Genomic DNA, 19160 nt, shown 5'->3' with positions numbered 1-19160 from the left:
ATGAAACAAACAATGATGAACACCACAATAAATGAAATGAAAACTACTCTAGATGGGATCAATAGCAGAATAACTGAGGCAGAAGAAAGGATAAGTGACCTGGAAGATAAAATAGTGGAAATAACTACTGCAGAGCAGAATAAAGAAAAAAGAATGAAAAGAACTGAGGACACTCTCAGAGACCTCTGGGACAACATTAAACGCAACAACATTCGAATTATAGGGGTCCCAGAAGAAGAAAAGAAGAAGAAAGGGACTGAGCAAATATTTGAAGAGATTATAGTTGAAAACTTCCCTAATATGGGAAAGGAAATAGTTAATCAAGTCCAGGAAGCACAGAGAGTGTCCCATACAGGATAAATCCAAGGAGAAATATGCCAAGACACATATTAATCAAACTGTCAATAATTAAATACAAAGAAAGCATATTAAAAGCAGCAAGGGTAAAACAACAAATAACACACAAGGGAATCCCCATAAGGTTAACAGCTGATCTCTCAGCAGAAACTCTGCAAGCCAGAAGGGAGTGGCAGGACACACTGAAAGTGATGAAGGAGAAAAACCTGCAACCAAGATTACTCTACCCAGCAAGGATCTCATTCAGATTTGATGGAGAAATTAAAACCTTTACAGACAAGCAAAAGCTGAGAGAGTTCAGCACCACCAAACCAACTTTACAACAAATGCTAAAGGAACTTCTCGAGGCAAGAAACACAAGAGAAGGAAAAGACCTACAATAACGAACTCAAAACAATTTAGAAAATGGGAATAGGAACATACATATCGATAATTACCTTAAATGTAAATGGACTAAATGCTCCCACCAAAAGACACAGATTGGCTGAATGGATACAAAAACAAGACCCATATATATGCTGTCTACAAGAGACCCACTTCAGACCTAGAGACACATACAGACTGAAAGTAAGGGGATGGAAAAAGATATTCCATTCAAATGGAAACCAAAAGAAAGGTGGAGTAGCAATTCTCATATCAGACAAAATAGACTTTAAAATAAAGACTATTAGAAGAGACAAGGAAGGACACTACATAATGATCAAGGGATCGATCCAAGAAGAAGATATAACAATTGTAAATATTTATGCACCCAACATAGGAGCAGCTCAATACATAAGGCAAATACTAACAGCCATAAAAGGGGAAATCGACAGTAACACAATCATAGTAGGGGACTTTAACACCCCACTTTCACCAATGGACAGATCATCCAAAATGAAAATAAATAAGGAAACACAAGCTTTAAATGATACATTAAACAAGATGGACTTAATTGATATTTACATAACACTCCATCCGAAAACAACAGAATACACATTTTTCTCAAGTGCTCATGAAACATTCTCCAGGATAGATCATATCTTGGCTCACAAATCAAGCCTTGGCAAATTTAAGAAAACTGAAATCATATCAAGTATCTTTTCCGACCACAACGCCATAAGACTAGATATCAATTACAGGAAAAGATCTGTAAAAAAATACAAACACATGGAGGCTAAACAATACACTACTTAATAACGAAGTGATCATTGAAGAAATCAAAGAGGAAATCAAAAAATACCTAGAAACAAATGACAATGGAGACACGACGACCCAAAACCTATGGGATGCAGCAAAAGCAGTTCTAAGAGGGAAGTCTATAGCAATACAAGTTCACCTTAAGAAACATGAAACATCTCGAATAAACAACCTAACCTTGCACCTAAAGCAATTAGAGACAGAAGAACAAAAAATAAACCCTAAGTTAGCAGAAGGAAAGAAATCATAAAAATCAGATCAGAAATAAATGAAAAAGAAATGAAGGAAACGATAGCAAAGATCAATAAAACTAAAAGCTGGTTCTTTGAGAAGATAAAATAGATAAACCATTAGCCAGACTCATCAAGAAAAAAAGGGAGAAGACTCAAATCAATAGAATTAGAAATGAAAAAGGAGAAGTAACAACTGACACTGCAGAAATACAAAGGATCATGAGAGATTACTACAAGCTACTCTATGCCAATAAAATGGACAACCTGGAAGAAATGGACAAATTCTTAGAAATGCACAACCTGCGAAGACTGAATCAGGAAGAAATAGAAAATATAAACAGACCAATCACAAGCACTGAAATTGAAACTGTGATTAAAAATCTTCCAACAAACAAAAGCCCAGGACCACATGGCTTCACAGGTGAATTCTATCAAACATTTAGAGAAGAGCTAACACCTATGCTTCTCAAACTCTTCCAAAATATAGCAGAGAGAGGAACACTCCCAAATTGATTCTACGAGGCCAGCATCACCTTGATACCAAAACCAGACAAGGATGTCACAAAGAAAGAAAACTACAGGCCAATATCACTGATGAACATAGATGCAAAAATCCTCAACAAAATACTAGCAAACAGAATCCAACAGCACATTAAAAGGATCATACACCATGATCAAGTGGGGTTTATTCCAGGAATGCAAGGATTCTTCAATATATGCAAATCTATCAATGTGATACACCATATTAACAAACTGAAGGAGAAAAAACACATGATCATCTCAATAGATGCAGAGAAAGCTTTTGAGAAAATTCAACAGCCATTTATGATAAAAACCCTGCAGAAAGTAGGCATAGAGGGAACTTTCCTCAACATAATAAAGGCCATATATGACAAACCCACAGCCAACATCATCCTCAATGGTGAAAAACTGAAAGCATTTCCAGTAAGATCAGGAACAAGACAAGGTTGCCCACTCTCACCACTCTTATTCAATATAGTTTTGGAAGTTTTAGCCACAGCAATCAGAGAAGAAAAGGAAATAAAAGTAATCCAAATCAGAAAAGAAGTATCTCTATGCGATACTACACATAGAGAATCCTAAAGATGCTACCAGAAAACTACTAGAGCTAATAAAGGAATTTGGTAAAGTTGCAGGATACAAAATTAATGCACAGAAATCTCTTGCATTCCTATACACTAATGATGAAAAATCTGAAAGTGAAATCAAGAAAATACTCCCATTTACCACTGCCACAAAAAGAATAAAATATCTAGGAATAAACCTACCTAAGGACACAAAAGACCTGTACGCAGAAAATTATAAGACACTGATGAAAGAAATTAAAAAGGATACAAATAGATGGAGAGATATACCATGTTCTTGGATTGGAAGAATCAACATTGTGAAAATGACTCTACTACCCAAAGCAATCTACAGATTCAATGCAATCCCTATCAAACTACCACTGGCATTTTTCACAGAACTAGAAGAAAAATTTCACAATTTGTATGGAAACACAAAAGACCCCGAATAGCCAAAGCAATCTTGAGAATGAAAAAAGGAGCTGGAGGAATCAGGCTCCCTGACTTCAGACAAAGCTACAGTCATCAAGACAGTATGGTACTGGCACAAAAACAGAAAGATAGATCAATGGAACAGGATAGAAAGCCCAGAAATAAACCCACGCACATATGGTCACCTTATCTTTGATAAAGGAGGCAGGAATGTACAGTGGAGAAAGGACATCCTCTTCAATAAGTGGTGCTGGGAAAACTGGACAGCTACATGTACAAGTATGAGATTAGATCACTCCCTAAAAACATACACAAAAATAAGCTCAAAATGGATTAAAGACCTAAATGTAAGGTCGGAAACTATCAAACTCTTAGAGGAAAACATAGGCAGAACACTCTATGACATAAATCACAGCAAGATCCTTTTTGACCCACCTCCTAGAGAAATGGAAATAAAAACAAAAATAAACAAATGGGACCTAATGAAACTTCAAAGCTTTTGCACAGCAAAGAAAACCATAAACAAGACCAAAAGACAACCCTCAGAATGGGAGAAAATATTTGCAAATGAAGCAAATGACAAAGGATTAATTTCCAAAATTTACAAGCAGCTCATGCAGCTCAATAACAAATAAACAAACAACCCAATCCAAAAATGGGCAGAAGACCTAAACAGACATTTCTCCAAAGAAGATATACAGACTGCCAACAAACACATGAAAGAATGCTCAACATCATTAATCATTAGAGAAATGCAAATCAAAACTACAATGAGATATCATCTCACACCAGTCAGAATGGCCATCATCAAAAAATCTAGAAACAATAAATGCTGGAGAGGGTGTGGAGAAAAGGGAACACTCCTGCACTGCTGGTGGGAATGTGAATTGGTACAGCCACTATGGAGAACAGTATGGAGGTTCCTTAAAAAACTAAAAATAGAACTACCATACGACCCAGCAATCCCACTACTGGGCATATACCCTGAGAAAACCATAATTCAAAATGAGTCATGTACCAAAATGTTCACTGCAGCTGTATTTACAATAGCCCGGAGATGGAAACAACCTAAATGCCCATCGTCGGATGAATGGATAAAAAAGATGTGGCACATATATACAATGGAATATTACTCAGCCATAAAAAGAAATGAAATTGAGCTATTTGTAATGAGGTGGATAGACCTAGAGTCTGTCATACAGAGTGAAGTAAGTCAGAAAGAGAAAGGCAAATACCGTATGCTAACACATATATATGGAATTTAAGGAAAAAAATGTCATGAAGAACCTGGGGTAAGACAGGAATAAAGACACAGACCTACTGGAGAACGGACTTGAGGATATGGGGAGGGGGAAGGGTGAGCTGTGACAAAGCGAGAGAGAGGCATGGACATATATACACTACCAAACGTAAGGTAGATAGCTAGTGGGAAGCAGCTGCATAGCACGGGGATATCAGCTCGGTGCTTTGTGACCGCCTGGAGGGGTGGGATAGGGAGGGTGGGAGGGAGGAAGATGCAAGAGGGAAGAGATATGGGAACATATGTATATGTATAACTGATTCACTTTGTTATAAAGCAGAAACTAACACACCATTGTAAAGCAATTATACCCCAATAAAGATGTTTAAAATAAATAAATAAAAATAAAATTAAATATATTTGATAGTCAAAAAAAACACATGGCTATGATAAGAGTTTGGGACAGCATCATCACTCTTCTAGATATCTGAAAATCATATGTTCTCTAATGTGTTTAAGGCCCACATCATCTTTTACCTGGATATTAGCAAAGTCTCACATTTACTCCATTAGGTTCACCATCATCTACTGATTGGAACCTGAAAAATTCCATGGTCTGTACTGTGGTGAGTGACACCATGATAACTTATCTGGACAGTTACAAAATACTGTGAAGTCCACTTGGTTAAAGCCCACATTCTTTCCTTGTCATCTATTAAATCCCAGGGTTACTACTGTGGTAAATTTCAACTTCATTTCCTTACTGGAACCTGCAAAAAATCATGGTGACAACCTTAGAGATATATCACCTCTTACCAGGACACCTGAAAATCCCACGGTCATTGCCATGACTTAAGTCACCATCATTACCTAATGGATGCTGAAGGGTAGCAGAGTATGCAGCCACAAAATAGGCTTCCTTGGCACAAGGATTATTTTGAGCTTGTTATTTTGAGAAACTGAAGACAGAGAAGCTCTAAAAGCAGGGTAGAAGTTACCCTTTTGTAAGGGAAATTTACATTAGAAAGGGGGCTTGCACCAGAAAGAGAGCTATTACTGGAGATCACTGTTTCACCTGAGAGACTTATCTTCATGGCAGGGCAAACTTTGTTTACCATCTATTTCTTCTTCTCGGCTTCCTGTAAATTGCCTTCCTCCCCTTGGAAACCCCAGACCCCTGTCTCTTCCCTTAGCTCAGGATGGTATGTATATGAGCCTCAATTGCCTGGCTGCTTTTTCATATATCTTTGTGGGGCTCCCATATGTACATATGTGCATATGTAATTAAAATCATTTGTTTTTCCCCTGTTAATCTGTCTTTTATTACAGGAGGGTTTCAGCCAAGAACCTAGAACACTAGAGGGAAAATGTGTTTTCTTCCCCTACAATATCTTCATAGTCCCATATTCACTCTAGGTTTACCATCAGTTCTTGACTAGATACTTGCAAAGTACCTTGGTTACCACAGCGGTTTACGACACATCATCTTTACCTGGATAAATACAGAAGCCTGTAGTCTTTATTAGGTTTAGAAAAACATATCTTACACGGAGACCTACCAGTTATCCGGATAAATGCCATTGTTAGGGACACATCATCTCTAACCTGGGTAACTATAAAGTATCTTGGTACTACCATTGTCAGTTATACATCATGTCTTACCTGGACACCTTCAACCCATGGTCGTCACATTTTTAGGGACACCAACATCTCTAACCTGAATACTTGCAAAATCCCTTGCTCAGTACTGGGGTTAGGATCACTAACATGTCTTGACTGCATATACCTGCAAAATCCCATCATCAATTTCATGGTTAAGGACACCATCATCTCTTCACTAAACCCCTGAAAAATCCCATGGTTGCTTTTGTGGTTAGGTTCACCATCATACCGGGACTACCACAAAACACCATGTTCACTAATGTGGTAAGGGACACGATCAGCTTCTACCTGCCTACCTGAGAAATCCCAGTTTCAGTACTGTATTGATAGTTAAGGCCACTATTCTATCTTAACTGGATATCTACAAAATACCATGGTCACTCCCATGGTTACATCGATCATAATTTTGTAGGAACATGTTCCTAGGTAGGAACATCCTCATTTCCTACCTCGCTGTTTACAAAGTCCCATGGATATAAACATAGTCAGGGTCTCTGCCGTCTTTTTACTCTCCATCTACAAAATCCCATGGCACTAACATAGTTAAGGATACCACCATTTCTTCCCAGGATTCCTTCAAAATACTGTGGTCACTACATTGGTGACAGCCACTGTCATCTCTTACCTGAACATCTGCCAAGTCCTATGGTCACTGAATCTCTTGACTAGACATTCAAGGCTCTTCATGTCTGACTCTGCCTGCCTCACCAGCCTCAGCCCGTCATCCCCTCTCATCCTTTATGTGAACGTTCTAAACCATTGAATTTCCCTGGTTACGGGCAGTAGAATTCTCAAGCCAGCGCTTACCATCTAACAGGAGCTGATAATTGCCATCTCTTGGCAACTCAGTGTTCAGCGGCCTTGAAATAGGCCATGGTGGAGTATTTACACCACAGAAACTGGCAAACGCTACACATCAGGCCCTTTCTTCTAGGTATTTACCAGGATGTACTCATGAATAAAGTAATAAATGAACAGACGGAGGCACTACTTAATATGACAACTCAATCTTGCTTTCTCATGAATCTGATGTGACTTTTGTGGATGAAGGAATGTGCCAGTTTATTCTACATATGCCTTAAAATTTATTATTTTTCCAAATTTGTATACTTAATGAAAAAAATGGATAAACACTTACATTACAAATTACTTAGTTTATACTAATGTTGAACTTAGTTTATACAACATTAATGTATATTAATGTTGATCAGGGACTTACTGGATTTCAATATGTCCAAAGTTGACAAATTTCCAAAAAAAAAAAACCCCAATAGTTAAATATTATTACACCTAACCAAAAAATTATATATATATATATATATATATATATATAATTTAATATATATATCACCCCATTTACCAGAGCAAATCTTTTATCTCCGTTACCACTAAATTTCTTATTGGGCTTTTCATGACAACCTAGTATCAGTAACCATATTTGAATTTCATAAAGTTCTTAGTCACCTTTCCTTCGAAAATCAAGTAAAATGTCAAGAGAGAAGCAGCAATCCACATCCCCTCGTTTTAGGTCTACAGTATGGGAACCAATTTTATGGTGATTCTTGGGGGAAAAAAGCTCCACATGATGGCTGCAATTTTGATGGCTGTGTCCTTCAGATTGCCCAAAGGCTAAAAGAAGCAGAATGCAATTAGTAAAGGCTCTACTTCTCATGTTGAGGTTGGTTTCAGCTTCAAACTTCTTTATTTCTCCTTGCACCCTCACTTTTCTGCAACCCTTCCTGATAATAGAAAACTGATAAGTTAAATGGACCACAGAGATGATAAACACTACGTAAAACTGATAGACCGGGGCTTCCCTGGTGGCGCAGTGGTTCAGAGTCCGCCTGCCGATGCAGGGGACACAGGTTCATGCCCCAGTCCGGGAGGATCCCACACGCCACGGAGCGGCCGCTGAGCCTGCACGTCCGGAGCCTGTGCTCCGCAACGGGAGAGGGCACAACAGTGAGAGGCCCGCTTACACCAAAAAAGGAAAAAAAAAAAAACAACTGATAGACCACCAGGCAATTTTCCTTTTATAAAGAAAACCTTCTATTTCTTAATGATTATTCTTAGCTACTAGCCATTTCTACACACCAAGATCAGCCATCACCCGTGAGAAACAATACTGGTGACAAATTAATGCAGCAACCGGGGCACAAAGGGTCCCTGAGACCACCGTTCTGTCTACTAAACCTACATCCCACCTAATTCACTCTTTCCTTTTTCAAAGTGAGAAAGATGATCTTCTTTGCTAGTAGTGTAATGATCTTGTGACATGCACTGGTTGAATTCATATGGAATTATTTCCTGCCTTGTAGGAAATTAAATGTGCTTTAAAATTATAATGTGCTACCAACTGGGTTTTTATGTTCAAAACTCCTGGGGTCAGATTCATGTGGGGCTCTCCCTTTACATTTTGACACTAGGAGAGAAAACGCTTTACAGTCACATCTATTACCAGTATGAAAGAGCAACTGAAGAGCTTGCCTCTCTGTGTTTATCAGCATCTACTGGGCAACAAGAGACAGCTGGGCCCTGCTGTAGGCAGAACAGAGGGCAAAGTCTGGCATTTGGGCTTCCAGCTATGGCACTTCCTGACTCAGCAAGGATCCTTGTCTTTGCAGCCTTGCACCCTCTCAGGCCATGACTGAGATGACTTCCAAAGTTAATTCTGTATTTTATATATCTCATGTCTTGACTATTATCTCTGAATACAGTCACAATACTGTATAGCTGTTATTATACACATGATATATATTATATCATACATATTAGTATAAATCCTAATAATAACTTTATTTTATGTAAGCTTGGAACTCCAGGGGTTGATACTAAAATTACTATTACTAAAATTACTATTTTGGTTCTTAAGGTGCTAAGAACAACGATAACATGTATGGGGGGGATTCCCCACACCAGCTGGGTGTCCCACAAATCTAATTCAATTCTGACCCTAACTACCGGGAGAGAGCATCAGATCCCACAGGTTAGGGATTCAGTCTCACAACACTGTTCCCCACCACCACTTAAGATGCCAATTGCAAGTCCAGAGAACATCTGTACTTCTGACAGAAGTACTTCTCTGTACTTCTGGCCTATAAATCAGAGGTTCCCACAACCCCCTCCCTGTGTTTGATTAATTTGCTGGAATGGCTCACAGAACTCAGAAAAACATTTTACTCATCAGACCACTGGATTATTATACAAGAATGTACCTCAGGAACAACAAAATTGGATGAGAGGCAGAGGGCAAGGTACAGGGAAGTGGCACAGAACCCCAAAGCCCTCTCCGAGCGCCCCACTCTCCCAGCGCCTCTACATGTTCACCAGCCCAGAAGCCCCCCAAATCACATCCTTCTGGGTTTCTATGGAGGCTTCATTATACAAGTATAATTGACTGACTCACTGGCCACTGGTGATTGATTCACCCTCCAGCCCCTCTCCCCTCTCCCTTCCCTGGAAATCAGGGGGTGGGACTGAAAGTTCCAACCCCCTAATCAAGGTTGGTTCCCCTGGCAACCAGCCCCCCTCCTTAGGAGCTTTCCAAAAGTCACCTCAAGAACACAAACCCGGTAGTAGTGGAAAGGCCTTGTTTTGAATAACAAGACAGCCATTTCACCTTTATGGCTCTGAAGGGATTTCAGGAACTGAGGACAGGAGACCAGATATTATAACAAAAGACACTCTCATTTACTCTTTTCACTCAGGAAATTCCAAGGGTTTGGGGAAGCTGTGAGCCAGAAACCATGAACGAAGACCAAATCTATATAAATCTCATAAATCACAATACCAGAGTACTTTTTTAAAAATCAAGAGAAACCAAATAGATACACAAACAGAAGAGGTTGCCACTTCTAAGCATACTATTTATCTTAAAAATGAAACTCTATTTATGAATTCTGATTACTTAACTTCATTATCCTCTCCCTTTTTTTAAGAAGACACCAAACAATTAGATGTTCTAGGCCCAGTAAAAAATATCAACATCACTGTACATGGATTTGTATATCATTTAACAGATACTTATAAAACCCAGCATTGTTAGTGTCAAATGACAAAACTAAATTTAGTAATGAATTTGATGTCCTTTATTCAAGGGAAAACAATCCATGGAATAGGGGTACAGTGCCTCACAAGCAGCAGACTGCTCTTCTTGAGGATTATGGGCAAGAAAGAGTTTTAGAGGATATTGGAAGAGGCAACGTGCAAACAGCACACAGTTGGCTAGGAGGCTGTGGATTTCCTTACAAGACGGGCAATCCTATTGTTACCGAATCCAAGCTCGCTCTGCTCACCGCACGACAGGTCAATGAATCGGACACGAGGTGTGATTCAAGGAAGATGGCTGACCGAGAAGACCGCAGACCAGAGTCTCCGAGAAACCCTCATATCGGGGTCTCGATGCGGGTTTCTTTTATGAAATCAGAGAGGGAGAGGCAGTGAGGAAGTAAAGTAAAAGGGCCATCAGTCTTGCAAAACATTTCCTGGAATGACAAGCTTCAGAGGGGATCTGTTAGTTTCTTGTAGCCTTTCACAGGCGGCAGGGTCAGATTATCTCCCTGAGAGCTGAATAGCGGAGGGGCAGGGTTCCCTGAGGCAGGCCATTATGTATGATTAAAATAACAAAAGCAACGAAAAGCAAGGGCTAAAGTCAAAGAAACAGATCCAACATGGAGTCCCATTTAGCTCTTCCCTGTTACACTATTTTCTAGGGTAAGGTGAGCGACCTAAAGCTGAGCTGGAGGGCTGTGACTGGTGTGTGTTAGGTTCCCTTGAGAGGCATTTCTCCTAAATGCAGGCTGACTCAGGGTTAGAATTGTGATGTGGGCCGTGCCGCTGGCGTGGCCTCCATTTTCTGGGCTCCGATATACGCACTGACCTTACCATTAGATGTAACAGAAAGTCAAAGATGGTAGTATTTCTTTTTTGTTGTAGAAGTCCGGTGTTTGGTGCTATTCAAGAGGACAAAAGTACTCTTGTCTGTTTGTTTGTTTGTTTTTCGGTACGCGGGCCTCTCACTGTTGTGGCCTCTCCCGCCATCGCGGAGCACAGGCTCCGGACGCGCAGGCTCAGCGGCCATGGGTCAGGGGCCCAGCCGCTCCGCGGAATGTGGGATTTTCCCAGACCGGGCACGAACCCGTGTCCCCTGCATCGGCAGGCGGGCTCTAAACCACTGCGCCACCAGGGAAGCCCTAGACTACCAATTTTAAGATGCAACATCTTTAATACTAACTTTCTGAAGAGAAAGAATATTGTCACCTTATACCAAAATGTACCCTGATATATAATAAAGGAAGAAAAATGTGTATCTTGGAATTGAGGAAATATGTAAATTCAAAAGGAGAAAAATCCATATGTATAAAGACATTTACAGCAGAGTTATTAATAATTTTTTTAAAAAACAGCATTTGCATCCAATAATAAGGAAATGATTAAATAAAGTATATATATTATATATAAATACAATGGAATGTAACATGGTTATCAAAAATTTATGATAAAAGTGAAAATCAAGGGAAAGTGTTTCTAAAATAATGTTACATAACGCATAAAATTTTTAAATGTATAATATATATATAGTTTGATGAACTTAGAAGCAATATATCCATATGGATAAAAGTTTGAAAGAACTCCAAACAAATGCAAATCATTATGTTGTTGAGATATTGGAATTATGTACATTTTTTAAATGTCCTTCATATATTTTAAAAACACTTTAATCACAAATAAAGGTTTTACAAACATTCCCATCTTAAGTCATTCTCTTCCCTGTTTTTCCTTGGGTCCAGTTTTCTCCCCTCCTTGGCAAGAGTGGGTAATTTAGATATTTAGCTGGGCAGCCAGGAAGAAGCCATGTTGTGATTTTTGGTAATGACATGTAATGTGTTTACACAACCACTTCCATTTTCTTTCATGAGTAAAGAGTATAATCATGTAGCCACTGAGGGCCAGAGCCAATCAAGCAATCACTGGTCTGTACCCAAGAATCCTGCCCTCACTTTCCAAGAAGGGGAGGGGCTGGTGTGAGAATGCAGCACCCTGGTCACTGGTAACAAACCTCAGCATCTCTGCTGGTATTTCTCTTTCCTCACCTGGTGCTGCACCTTGGCCAGAATTCTAATCTCCGTCTAAAAATTAATTGGAATTTCCTGTTTAGAATAATAAGAGCCCTGAAGAATTTATGTCTTGTTACATTAGAGCATAGAATAAATCTATATGGGTACATCAATCAGTGAGTTTACATGTGATCTGCCTATGAAAACTCAAACTATGAACATCCAAGACTTAAGCAGGCACGATATCTATATTTTAGGGCCAAGAGGCCCCTCTCATTTTCTCTACTTTTTCCATCTCTTGCTCCATAAGCCCACCCAAACTGGCTTTGACTCCAACCACTGCATGGAAATGTCTCTCGCCAGAATATTAATAACATCCTGATTCTACATTTTTTAAAAAAACTATTTTTAAACATTTTATTTTCAAATGATTTCAAGTGTACAAAAGATGTGCAAAAATAACACAAAGCTCCAGTACACCCTTTACCCAGCTTCCCCAGTTAACGTTTAACTACACTTGCTTTCTCTCTCTCCCTCTTGTGTGTGTATATAGTCATTTCCCCAGTGACACTTCAGTATTTCCTAAGAACAATGCCATCCTGTAACGTAACCACAGTGCAATTCTTAAATTTAGAAAATTTAATGGTGATACACAGTACTATTATCTAGTAGGTACTTCTAATTCAAACTTTCCTAAGTCTCAATAATTTTTCAACTGAACCAAATTATTCTTATCAATAGATTTTTTTAAACAAACAAAACGGGTTAAAATTTGAACTTTTAAAAACATTTGCAGTGCTTTTAGACCATATTTACAATAATTATACTGACTTCCCAATTTAATTGACTTTTACACTCACCATCAGGACTTCTACCATGCAGTTTTACTTCAAAAGTCTTCATTTTGATTAATCTTTCAGTTATTTAGAGTACACACGTGAATTTTTTCAGAGAGGGTTGAATCTTCAGAGCCCGTATATAAGTGAGATTTCTGTGGCTTTCACCCATGACTTGACATACTATTATTGAGTCACAAACAGCCTCCCCCTTCAAAATATTACATATGCTGTCTTGTGTATCCTGTTACTCTGACACGCAGCAGATGCCAGATTTTGTACTTTGTGGATAATCTTTTTTCTGCAAAACGATGACATTCTTCATCTTTGAAATTTAAAACGTTAGCTCTTCACATCTAGGTACTGAACAATTTTCGTCGATTTTGTGTTGACTGTGGTAGGGACTTCTCATCTGAAGATGAAACATTTTTCTTCGGCTCAAGAAAACTGTTCTCTTCTCCAAATATTGCTTTGCTTCCATTGGCTCTCGAATTTTCTTTTAGACACTGGATCTCTAGTCTCTGGGTCTCTTATCTGTTTTTCTTAGGCTGCTACCTAAGATAGGTCTTAAGATAGACGTGTTTATATTTTGAATTTGAATCTTCCGAACAGTTCATCTCCTGGTCAAAGCTGGAGCGCCCCATTAGCAGTCAATGAGAACAGCAGCTATCTTTCCCCCCCTCGTGTGCACGTCACAGCGGTCCTTTATTTTGTAAAACTGGGTGCTGGGCGGGGAGGTGGGGGTGCTAACCAAATTTCTTTGGAAAAGGAACTTTCGGTTGCTTTTTTTTTTTCCGCAGTACACGGGCCTCTCACCGTTGTGGTCTCTCCCGTTGCGGAGCACAGGCTCCGGACACGCAGGCTCAGCGGCCATGGCTCAGGGGCCCAGCCGCTCCGCGGCATGTGGGATCCCCCCAGACCGAGGCACGAACCTATGTCCCCTGCATCGGCAAGCGGACTCTTAACCACTGCACCACCGGGGAAGCCCTTTCGGTTGCTTTTAACAGAAGTGTCCACCAGCAGTCCACTCTCAGCCACATCTGCGTAGGTCAAACGGATGGGTTCGCGCAGGCGCACAGGGAGAAGATCACGCAGGTCGCGCACGCAAGCTGCGGACTCTAGTCGCGCAGTGCCCGGATGTCTCGCGTATAGTTGAGGCGCGCGCAGGCGCTGGAAGTGGCGAGAGGATGGGGCGCGGGGACGTGACCCAAGTCTGAAATCTCCAGAGCCCATCAGTTACTACCCAGCTGTAGCAGCTACACCTCAGTAATGTTAATGTTTTTGTTTTTGTTTTTTGCGGTACGCGGGCCTCTCACTGTTGTGGCCTCTCCCGTTGCGGAGCACAGGCTCCGGACACACAGGCTCAGCGGCCATGGCTCATGTAGCCAGCCGCTCCGTGGCATGTGCGATCCTCCCGGACCGGGGCACGAACCCATGTCCCCTGCATCGGCAGGCGTACTCTCAACCACTGTGCCACCAGGTAAGCCCCCAGTAATGTTTTTTAATAGCAGTTCCCCTCTCTCCCAATCCAAGACCCTATCCAGGATCACACATTGCATTTTATTGTCATATCTCTTTAGTTACCTTTAATCTGGAAGAGTTCCTTACCTTTCTTGGTCATTTGTGGCATTGACATGGTTGAAGAACACAGGGCAGTTGTTTGTAACATAATGGGGGTTGTGTGATATTTTCTCATGATTAGGATCCGGTTATGGATTTCTGGCAGAAGAATTTCTTAAGTGATGCGGCATCCTTATCAGTGTATTGTATCGGGAGACATTTTGGTGTTGACTCATCATTCGGTTAAGGTGGTGACTTCCTGGTTTCTCCACTGTAAAAAAAAAATATTTTTTTCTCATTTGCAATTAATATGAACTATTAATAAGGAGACACTTTGAGACTGTAAACTACAGTGTACTTTTAGTTTTTGTGCCACCTAGACACTCCACAGTTCCTTTTATCACAAGTCCACGACCAACCTCTTTAGCTTCACCTCTGCTTTGCTCTCCTTTATAAATTTAGCTTTTAGCTTTCGGTATCATTGTCCACCTAGATACCACAGCTGGAAACCTCAGGCATCTTTAACTTCTTCTCCCTTACACCCAAACAGCTAACAAATAAAATACTGATTTCTGTCTCAAACCTCTCCCAAATCAAGTGCCTCCTCTACTTCAATATTTCAACAGCCTCCTAATTGGCCTCTGTGCTTCCAGGGTTATCTCTGTTCTAGGCCATCCTCCGTGCTATGCCTAGAATTCTTTCCCTAAACCTAACACGATCAGGTCACTCACTGCTCTGCTTAAAATCTATCATCTAGGGCTTCCCTGGTGGCGCAGTGGTTGAGAATCTGCCTGCTAATGCAGGGGACACGGGTTTGAGCCCTGGTCTGGGAGGATCCCACATGCCACAGAGGAACTAGGCCCGTGAGCCACAGCTGCTGAGCCTGCGCATCTGGAGCCTGTGCTCGGCAACGAGAGGCCGCAATAGTGAGCGGCCCGCGCACCGCAATGAAGAGTGGCCCCCGCTTGCCACAACTAGAGAAAGCCCTTGCACAGAAACGAAAACCCAACACAGCAAAAATAAATTAATTAATAAACTCCTACCCCCAACATCTTTAAAAAATATCTATCATCTATGATTATCTATTTGTTGGCCACCCTCTTACACAGAAAATAAATGCTCAAGATTTATAGACTATCATCCAAGGCCCTATAACTTGGCCCCCAGTCTGCCTCTCCAGCCTCCTATTCCGGTACTCCCCAGTTTCCCCCTAAAGTCTAGCCCAAATGAACTCATCATTCCCCAGATACTTCAGGCTCATTAAGAATCTTATGACTTGGTCCCTGTTCTCTCAACTTGAGATGCCCTTCCTTGGTTTACTCCTATCACACTCTCACTCCTCCTTTCTAGACCTCTATCAGATATAATCTTGTATGTGAAGATTTTCCTGTCTTTTTCCTCATGAGAATTAGTCCCCCTCTGCCCAGACCTATAAGCTCCTCAGTTATCAAGACTGTTTCACATTCAGTCTTGTGCCCCAAGCACCTAGACAATTCATAGTCACTATTTAATAAATGTCTGAGTGAGTAAATAAGAGTGAAGCAGACGGCAAAGCCTAAACACTTATCTGAAGGAATGTGACACTGAATATAAAGCGTTGCATATAACTTGTGAAAGTTAGCTGTATTTGTGTCCCAGAAACAATAAGGTACTATATCAAGCCTCAACTGCATGACAGTTTCCATTTCTACACGTACTGAGGTATGCTGAGAAAATTTCGAGCAGAGCCCAGATTGTATCCTAGTTGTAAAATAGAAATGCTGTCATTGCAACTGACTGCGTCACGTCTTGGGGGCCTGAGAAAGTTACAATTCCAAAATTGCTTAATACTCTGCGTTTAGTTATTAGAATTACCTCTTCCGTTCCTAAAACATTAATCAGAATAATGCATTTCAGTTGAGGGGGTCTTTTTTTTTTTAGCCTTCCGTGTTCACGAAAAAGGAAGGATGTTATCATTAACAAAGTTCTTATCAGAGATTTATTTCTACAAGCATTTTTCAGGTGACATTAACATGCCAGTGTGGAGTATTTTCTACATAGTAAACAATGAAAATATAATACTGTCATTGGGGGAACATAGCAATTTAGTTTTTAAAGTACAGTATAAATCTTTATGAGTTAAGGTAAAACTATGCTATAACATGTAAGTCCAAAGCCTCAGGGGCTTAAAAAAATAGAAATTTCTTTCTTTCTCATGTAAGGTCCAAGAAAGGTATTCCTGATAGGTGGGCGACATTTCTCCAAGTGGGAATGCTGGTACCCAGGCTGTATGCATCAGGTGGCTCTGCTGTTTTCAACGTATGGCCTCCAAGGTCATGAGACAGTGGGAAAGAGTATGGAGGATGGTGCTTAGAGAGTTTTAATGGGCCAGGCCTGGAATTCACCTGCATTACTTCTGTCTGCATTTCATTGGCCGGGATGCAGTCACATGGCCACACCTAACTTCAAGGGCAGCTGGGAAATGTGGGTGCCCAGGAGGAAGAGGAGAGGGGTTTGTTCAACAGCTAGCTAGTCTATGCCAAGAAGGTCTGGTCTTCTGTGTGTAGCTTAATCAATTCTTGAAGGCCTAGTCAGTGAAAAGTTACAGTCATCATTATGAACCCACACGGCAAGACTTAATTGTCAAAAGAAAAACCTTATTGCATTCATGCATGGCACTTACTAAAGCATGAAACCAAGGGATGAAAACAGAATGATTTTTTAAAGTTCATCCTGAATTGGATAAAAATTAAATTAAATAAAAACATACTTGTTTATTGAGACTTGCAGCTAACTCAAATTTTGCTGTCACTGTAACACAGAGAGCTGTCACTTTAATTCATGCCTCAAAAGCCTGCAGGGTTGATCTGTACCTTGTGTACTAAGAAATGCTATGGCATAAATAAATGTTGCCACTTAATGCTTGACAAAGGCAGCCTGCCCAAAGAAAGTCACTCAGGTGGAGGCAAAAAATGCGATTGTGACTGAATGACTCAGCTCGTGTGGTGGTGAATCACAACCCCAAGGAAAGAAGGGCCTGTGTAGGAGCGGAGTTGTGTGATTAAGCTAAGAAGTAGCTGGCTAGCCCTGGAACAATCTGAAGGCTTCTTGGGTAAACGTAGAGCCACTGTTCTGAGGAAAAAAAGAAGGATCTAGAAAAGCAGGCCTTATATAGCGGTAGCCAAATGGAGTGAGAAAAGGTGGAACAGAACTGGGTCTTTTTTGCCTGTGTGTCATGCGATGCGGAACATATCCATTGAATTTCTAAAGCTGCAACCACCTCTCTGTTTATGATGAATGAAGTCAGGAAATCTCATGGGCTGTACATTAATGAGAGGAAGCATTTGGAAAGTCACCTTATTTCCTCTTCTAGTGTCATCTCCAGATGCCTTTGTGTGAGGCAAGTTAATACGGCAGCCTTTCCGGGAAGAGGGAGCCAGAATACCAGCCGCCATTACTGAGCAGACAGCATGGACCAGGGGCTCTACTAGGTAATACCCCCTTTCTCCACTGCACATGATGATCGTTTTTGAAGGGAACTTGCTAATTTTACTTATTTTTATATTTTTTTCTGATTGTGCTAAATGAATAAGATACATTGAACCCCATTAAAAAACAGCAATTTTGAAGGGAAAGTCCCCTTCCTTCTCTGAAAGTGATGGGAGGTGATTTGAAAAAGATTTGTATTAAGCAGTTTTTGCTGTTCCCTGGAGTTATATTCTAAAGAATTCAGTAGTGACAAACACATTTTGAAGAAAGTTACTTCCCAGGCTCTATGTATTTATTGATTTTGTACTAGGCACTAAGTTTATAAGAGTAATTGCATGGTCACTGCTTGCCTGGAGTCTTCATTTGGGGGAGGAAAAAAGTGGTCCTCACTTTTTTTGGAATCACTAGGGGAGTTTTTAAAAATGCTGATGCCTGTGTCTCATCTTTAGAGATTCTGATGTAATGAACTCAGGATGTGCAGCCAAGGCTGAGACCCCTTGCAGATGGACATGAGCGAAGTGTCTGGAGCACAGGGCAGCAGGATTCATTGGCTGGGGGGTGATAGGACGTGAGAGCTTTGAGCTAAGATTTGAAGGATGAATAGGAGTTTCCCAGGCACACAAATCAGGTAAGTTATTTTGAGAAATGTTACGTGTGAAGGTCCAAAGAGAAGAGAGAGCGTGACATTTTGAGGGTGTTGCTCTTAATGAGTATTGCTGGCAGGTAACATGTGATGGGGAAGGGTCGAGGGAGATGAGTCAGAAGGCAAATCACAGAGACTTCCCTGGTGGTCCAGCGGCTAAGACTCCTGACTCCCAATGCAGGGGGCCTGGGTTCGATCCCTGGTCAGGGAACTAGATCCCACATGCCACAACAAAGGTCCCACATGCTGCAACTAAGACCCGGTGCAGCCAAATAAATAAATAAATATTTTTTTTAAAAAAAGTAAGGTAAATCACAGATGCTGTGAGTCCAGGCTAATAAGGTTAAGTTTTTTATTTCATAGGCAGTGGAGAGCTATTCTTCAAAAGCCCTTGAGCAGCAGCGTTTGA

The 19160-nt window shown here is 40.6% G+C and overlaps 1 long non-coding RNA gene across 1 annotated transcript in view; it reads right to left on the bottom strand.

The window, feature by feature from the left end:
• Positions 1-19160, bottom strand: part of LOC111171345 (uncharacterized) — a 104099-nt gene that overhangs the window by 30770 nt on the left and 54169 nt on the right. The window contains exon 2 of the long non-coding RNA XR_016391546.1: positions 7653-14911. This is a non-coding gene — a long non-coding RNA (uncharacterized LOC111171345). The remainder of the gene's footprint in view (positions 1-7652; positions 14912-19160) is intronic.

The sequence above is a fragment of the Delphinapterus leucas genome, unplaced genomic scaffold, assembly GCF_059928025.1.
Source record: "Delphinapterus leucas isolate spDelLeu-1000000601 "Yukka" unplaced genomic scaffold, BTC_Dleu_Yukka2 spDelLeu_asBTCV2_sq25, whole genome shotgun sequence".
Lineage (NCBI taxonomy): Eukaryota > Metazoa > Chordata > Mammalia > Artiodactyla > Monodontidae > Delphinapterus > Delphinapterus leucas.
Note: the sequence above shows the minus strand (reverse complement) of the source record. Positions and strands in the feature narration are given on the sequence as shown.